Genomic DNA, 7,500 nt, shown 5'->3' on the forward strand with positions numbered 1-7,500 from the left:
GTGAAAATGATAAAGAATGATGGCGCTAGCTGGCAAAAAATTTTTTTTTAAACCGTGTCGGGGAAAGACTTAATATGTCTTAAAGGAATAACAATGAAAATGTGAACAAAATCATCTGTTAAAACCCCAGACTGTGATGCTGTTTTAGTTTGCACATTACAGTGTTCCTGTAGTTTTTGATGAAATCATTAGCAATATTTCAGCAAACTTATAAATATCAGCGTGTGAGATGCCAAGAGGAGCCGTGTGCCAGTGATGTGGGTGTTACGGGGCAAAGCTGCTCGATGTAAATGAGTCTGAGTGTGTTTGTTTGTGCTGAGCTGCAGAATAATGTATGAAAGAGGAGGAGGAGTGATGAACAACAGGACATGTAGGAGTTCCTGATGAGAGAGACGGATGGAGAGGTTGAAAGAGGGAAGGAGGAGGAGGTGTAATTGAATGTGGAGATGTAAGCCAGGGGTCTCTGTAGGGCTGAGTGGGTGGATCGCCAACCGCACACACACCAAATATAGACCGCAGAAAATATAGAGACGACTAACTAAAGAGAGAGAGCGAGACCAGAGGAGATAAGAAGAGGAAAGACATGAGGAAAAAAGGACAAGAACAAAGGTGGAAATGAGCGAAGAGTATGAGAGATGATATGTGTCGAGAAGAAGTGAGATCATGAAAACTGAGAAAAGATGAGATGAGGCCCAATGTGACCCTGGACCACAAAACCAGTCATAATTCGCACTGGTATATTTGTGGCAATAGCCAACAATATTGTATGGGTCAAAATTATCGATTTTTTCTTTTATGCCAAACATCATTAGGATATTTAGTAAAAATCATGTTCCATGAAGATATTTTGTAAATTTCCTACCATAAATATATAAAACATTTATTTTTGTGAGTGAATGCTGCACAATCGCCAACATAAATGGACAACTTTAAAGGTGATTTTCTCAATGTCCTCAGATTCCAGATTTTCTAATAGTTGCATCTCAGCCAAATATTGTCCTATCCTAACAAATAATAATGGAAATAATAAGCTTATTTATTCAGCTTTCAGGTGATGTATACATCTCAATTTCAAAAAATTTACCCATGTGACTGGTTTTGTGGTTCAGGGTCACAAATGAGAAGAGACGAGACGAGACGAGAACAGAAAGCGAAAAATTAGCGAAAAGAAGAGAATGTAAGATGATAAGTGATGAGAAGAAATAACATAATGAGGTGAGATAGAACAACCTTCTAATCAAGAGCCATTTCTTCCAACAACTCCTTGATGTGTCATTACAGGATCTTCAGAGGTTTAAAGAGGTCTTTAGAGGAGACGAGCTGGAGCGGAGATGGACGTATAGGCCCGGTTTACTCCTGGTATTAAGATGTGTTTAAGTGAGGAAAAAGCTCCCGCCACTGGAAGAAGCGGTCGCCGCCCATTTGTGTCCTGCTGGCAGTTGGAAGGCTGCGCACCCATGACCCATCTAAGCCGTGCAGAACGTCTTCAGGACTCGCGGATCGTGCATACTCCGCTGCTGGCCAGGCTGCTTCTGCTTAACACACCATGGCCGTTCTTTTCTCGAGAAAAGGAGTTTTCCCATAGCGTTCGCAACGCAATACTCGTTCCCTTATCTCTCAGGGAACCGAGGTTACGTTCTGCCTTCCCTTCCACATGAGTCAGGTAACAAAACTGACAAAAAAAATGTTATTTCACCCCAATGAGAGTAATATTTAATATATTTCTCACATTTTGATCAATATATATATATATCGATTTTTTTATTATACATTTCAAATTTTGCTCTGGACATTTTTTTTACGTTTGTATTCAACATAATAGGCCTACCTTATTATCTCAATTAAAAGTACTGAATGTATATGTGACAAAAAAAAAAGGCTGTTTATTATTTTGGCCGGAAAAAATATGCTTGGCTGGTGGATTTTTTCATCTACCAGTCCCCGTGGCAGGTGAGCCAAAAAGTTAATTTCGGACCCTGGGGTGGGGGAGGTGCGGGGTCGCGGGGCAGCAGCGCATTTATCATGGGGGTCGCGGGCTAAAAAGTTTGGGAACCCCTGTTTTAATCGATCGGATCAAAAGTGGACGACAAGCTGTAAACGGGTCTAAACGCTTTGAGCTCGTCCACTTTCCAACACTTCCAGAGGAAGATGAAAACACATTCGACCAGATTGCTTTCGTAGTGTAAACACTCATGAGAGACATTATGAGAAGAGGTTATACAGACGGGGTTTAAACTCTGTCGACTGAAGAACCAAGTTTGGTTTGAAGATGAAAAACGTATCAAACACAAACAATGTTCTCTCTCCATTCCTGATTTCTAACACACACTCACGGCGTTCGGCTGATTTCTAACACACACTCACGGCGTTCGGCTGATTTCTAACACACACTCACAGCGTTCGGCTGATTTCTAACACACACTCACGGCGTTCGGCTGATTTCTAACACACACTCACAGCGTTCGGCTGATTTCTAACACACACTCACAGCGTTCGGCTGATCTTGAGTCTGTCAGAGCAGAAACTAAAGCTGATGCTCTCCGTGTGTTTTTCAGTTGTCATTCATATGTAAAGTCTGTAAACAAGTTTATTTTTGTGCATTAGATCGAAAGATCTGAAAAAAAACACAAACATTTCCCGCCCATAGACCCTCCCCTCGAAGAAATCAGGACAGAAGTGGATGAAAGTGGACAAAAGAGACGGATTAAAACACCAGGAGTAAACGGGAATGTGTCTCCCTCGTCTACTTGTGATCCGATCGACCAAAACGCATCTTAATACCAGGAGTAAACAGAGCTTTAGAGACGTAGGAGAGATGGAAAGGTCGGAAAGAGGCAAAGCGGGAAGGGTGGAAGGAAGCGCTGATGGAGGAGGGGTGACGATGTCTAAATGTGGATGTGACAGGACACCCGAGACACGGATGCCTGAGGAGCAAAGTAAGAGACACAACAGGAGATTCAACTCCAAAGGGATCTTTTCTCCCACCAGAGAGATTTCTGATACGAAATATACAGTCAAACCAAAATTTATTCAGACAACTTCAACATTTCTCACATTATCACAGTTTATTCGCTATAGTTTAGAAAATGGTAGCCTAATAAAATATGACAAGAACGAGAGTTATCAATTCAGTTGATGTTTCACTGGTTTTGTCCGTCCTTCTGTTAGACCGTCTCACAAATGAATTATGTTGAATATCTGTCAGATGTTAAATTTAACTACACAATTACATAATACCAATTTAGCTCAACCAATTACCAAGCAATGCTTGATTTTGTTCAGTCTGTGGTGTAAAAAGGTTGCAATTGCAATTAAACAAAACTCTTAAGCAAAACATGGTCAGGTCAAAGTGTCTGAATTATTTTTGGTCCCAAATATTGTATTGATTTTAGTGGTGTATGAAGACATTTTATGTCACAGTTTACTTTATTTTGCTCTCCTCACTTACATAAATGAACTATAGTGTCCTGCACCCACTAGTAAATAAATATCAAAATTACATCTGGTGTCTGAATAATCTTTGGTTTGACTGAATGTGCACACGCCTCACAAACGACTATATTGTCCAAAAACATTTGCCTAAAAATGAAACGAATGCGCTAATAAGCAGCCAATAATGCAACCCTGAGCCTTTAAATACCAGCCCTTGAATAAGCGCAGCTGCCACTTCCACTCTGTTAAGTACATTCATTTCCCAGCGTCCACCTGTCAGCGACATGAGTGTGTGTTTGTGTGGGGGTCGATCTTTAAACGTGAGGTAATGCGCTATCAGCATGAGCGGAGATGTCTGTCTTCTCCAAACCCTACCAAGACGGCTGGGGAAGCCCTTTAATAGGTGACCTTTCAAACCAAATTTTGGCTGACCTCTCGGGTCAGAGCTGTACTACTATTTTAGTTGGGTTGTGTTTAAAGAAAAACTATCGCATCACCAACTAGTCACGTCAAATCTCCAACTCACACCGAGAGTGAATGACTTACAGTCAGTGTCTGGATTTTAAAATGAGTAAAGTTTTGATACTTATCAGCATTTTGCTGCACATTTTGCATCCGATATATACAATCATAAATCATGATCAGAATGTAAACGTTATAATGAAAGGTCTGACAGTCATATATATATATATATATATATATAATCCAGCAGTTAGGAAAGAGCTAAACAGTGTTTTTCTTAAAAACTGGCTACAAGTTTGAATATTTGAATCTCATTGACCAATCAAAATCAAGTATTCCAGTAAGCTGCCCTAGCCTGGCTAACGTCAGACCTCGTCTCATTGAGACGTGGTCTGGGAACCACATGTTCATTTTCTCGTATTTGAGGCGTGGTTTACGAATGCCCAGAGCCGTTTATTGGGCGCTACGAATGTCTATCAAATGCGCCTGTACGTACCTCATAGAGAGCCTAAGTCCCTCCCCTTCCGGTTGACCACCATGGGACCTTATTTCGGAAAAATATTGTATGGTAGTCAATGGCGAGAGACAACAAATATGTTGATCTCGTTTGAATTGTGCCCTGAATTACACATATGATGTTTGTCAATTTAAAAGATGCATTTTAAAGTCAAGAAAGTCACAGTTTGATGTAAAACTGTTGAGGTATAAGACTGTGAAAATACGTAATTACAAACACTACAAACCCAAAAGGCGCACATGTGACATCATACCTTTTCTCTCAATGAATGAAGCTAACGTCTGTCATTTTTTCTATAGTCTTACGTTATAAGACTTAATTTATAATCGTAACGTTACGCCGCCATGCCTGAGTGTTTTGTACCAGACTGCACACATACGTACATAGTGCGAGACGAGAGATGTAGTTCATTGAGCGATTTTCACATAAAACTAAATGTTACTCTTCTGTTTTATGACAAACTGCGACTTTCTTGACTTTCATAATTATCTTTTAAATTGACAAACATCATATGTGTAATTCAGGGCACAGTTCAGTCGGAATAAAAAGATAAGTTGTCTCTCGCCATTGACTACCATACATATTTTTTACGAAATAAGGTCCAATGAGCCGGAAGCGGAGGGGAGGGACTTAGGCTCTCTATAGCCAATCGTTTCAATCATACCAGATGACGTATGTAGAGCGACAGCAATTCGATGAGGAAGACGACGAAATAAACTTGCGTTCTAAACTACTTAGAACACCATCTAAGGCTGCATCGAAAGGTAACTTCGCGTCTGATGCCATGTAGGATCTATAGATATAAACAAACTGCTTCAGTGTGGCGCATAGACGTCGTCATCGTCTTGCTGCTCCCTCCCCGTTCTGTGATTGGTTCCCTTTTTGAGGGGAAAATCTGGTCCATGGTGTCCAGGCTGCCTAGCAGCGTGAATAAAATTGCGCGCGCAAGGGAAACCCAGGCTAAAGCTGCCCAGTAACTCATTAAAACGCTTTGATTATAGAGCTCAGTTGTGGGGTTGTTCACCTGTTCATCAGTTCTTTTAAAAAACGTTATAATGCGTTCATGTGCCAAATTGCGATCCGTGTGAATACAGAACAACATTCACAAAGTCTGTATGAATGTAGTGGATAGGTCAAGCCAAACACACACACACACACACACACACACACACACACACACACACACACACACACACACACACACACAGATGCCAGCCTTTTATTGTGCAGGCATCACTTGCATCATTCTCTGAGAGGAGAGAATATTTTTAATAAATAAAAGACCATCAAAAGTTTGTCAAGGACTAGAGGTTTTAACTAATGCTAACGTAACATAAAACTGAAAACACGATTTCACACAGACAGACACTGGGAGAGCGGCAGGCACACACACGTACACACACACACACAGGGAGAGAGACAGACACACACACACAGACACATGCTGGTTAATGCCTCTAGTGGGAAGGAATTATCACCTTACTAAAGCATGAACACCGACGTGGAAAGGCTCCTGGTAATTGTGGGTAAATAAAGTATCAAGCGTATATTAATAGATTGTCGTTTGTCTGAACGGCTGCCGTTCATTCTCCTGCTCCTTCTCTCTCTCTCTCTCTCTCTCTCTCTCTCGATGGAGGTGATTGAAAACAATGACGAGATCGCAAATCACGCCGCAGGAGACAATGCAACGGTTCCCTCACCTGACCTGCTAACCTTTCACACACACTCTCTCTCTCACACACACACACACACACACACACACACACACACACACACACACACACACAGGATGTATGCCTTTTATTTTGGATCATTATCTGAGAGATTCAATAAATAAAAGAGAAAGAGTTCAAAAGTTCGTCAAGGACTAAAGGTTTTAATTAATGCTAATATTTTAACTATGCATAAAACTGAAAACATGATTTCTTACACTTCAAACACAACTCACAGATTTCAAACTAGTTTCATTCAAGTTTTCCATTAGCATTGCTAAGCTAACTGTGCAATGCATATATTAGAGCAAACAAATAGGCTATTGGATAAAATAATCAACTTTTTAATTACACCAAGGTATTTTTATGTTCCCTTTTATTTGTATTGACACTTTAGGATTGAATAAAATATAGGTTTCATTTGCCATATTTAGTTTGGCATGAAGGAACAGCCGTTCATACAGAATGCGTTTTTGCATTTTAAAATGTGATGCACAAGATAGTGGAATTTGGTGGAAAACAAGGTATAAAGACGAGGTTTTTAAAAGTTTAACTTCTTTTAACTTGAGCGGCGCATTTTTAGAAAGACGTCATACGTGTGAGACACTGCAAAACACAAGAGCGAAAATTAGGCCCATTCAAATCAAGAACGATTACTAAAAAGATAGCTATAAGGATAACTATAGAGGCACACACTGCAGTTTTGTCATCCGCTTTAAATGCTGTCGATGACAAGACGTACAAGACGTAACATTCTTACGTTATGCGTTTCTGTGACAACACTATCAATGCCAAAATGAATCTGCAGCAGGTATTTCTTATTCATTTTTCCCATAGGGATTTTAAAATAGTCTTTGTTAAAGCGTAATAAGCCATGAAACAATCCGATCAGCTACAAGGAGACTCACAACACTACAAACTTTGATTTAAAGCAAAAAAGTATTTGAAAATCAGACAAAAGATACCAGACAGTGTACTTAACAGCCTTAGTGAGTGAAAGAACTACAATCCCATGAAGCATTGCGAACAGCACAATCAAATAAAAAACGATAGAGAAATAAAACTACTTATTTACATATGTTGATCATATGTATGAAAACAATGTTTATTGCATAAATATACAAACATTTCAGTATTTTGAGAGCTTAGAGGGATGACTAGTGGGCGTGTTGCTTTTTTCGACTCACTGATTGGTGTAATTTTCTGTATGGCATCATGGGTAATGTAGTTTTCACTGTTAATAAATGCAAATAACACGATTCAAAAAAAAAAAAATCAAGTTGAAATAACACGGGCTGGCGGCTTCAGAAGAAGGAACAGTATGACGGTCTTTAAAGGTTAATAAGTTATCGTTCAAAATCAATTTGAATTTTACAA

The 7,500-nt window shown here is 39.7% G+C and overlaps 1 protein-coding gene and 1 long non-coding RNA gene across 2 annotated transcripts in view; one reads left to right on the top strand and one right to left on the bottom strand.

Moving 5' to 3' along the window:
• Nucleotides 1-7,500, bottom strand: part of actn3b (actinin alpha 3b) — a 46,942-nt gene that overhangs the window by 25,380 nt on the left and 14,062 nt on the right. The gene's annotated exons all lie outside the window — the stretch shown is intronic.
• The window catches only part of LOC309493364, a 70,063-nt gene that overhangs the window by 909 nt on the left and 61,654 nt on the right, over nt 1-7,500 (top strand). Inside the window, exon 1 of the long non-coding RNA XR_014203870.1 lies at nt 1-1,990. This exon is cut by the window's left edge and continues 909 nt beyond it. This is a non-coding gene — a long non-coding RNA (uncharacterized lncRNA). The remainder of the gene's footprint in view (nt 1,991-7,500) is intronic.

Source organism: Leuciscus leuciscus (genome assembly GCF_965113295.1).
Source record: "Leuciscus leuciscus genome assembly, chromosome: 2".
NCBI classification, from domain to species: domain Eukaryota; kingdom Metazoa; phylum Chordata; class Actinopteri; order Cypriniformes; family Leuciscidae; genus Leuciscus; species Leuciscus leuciscus.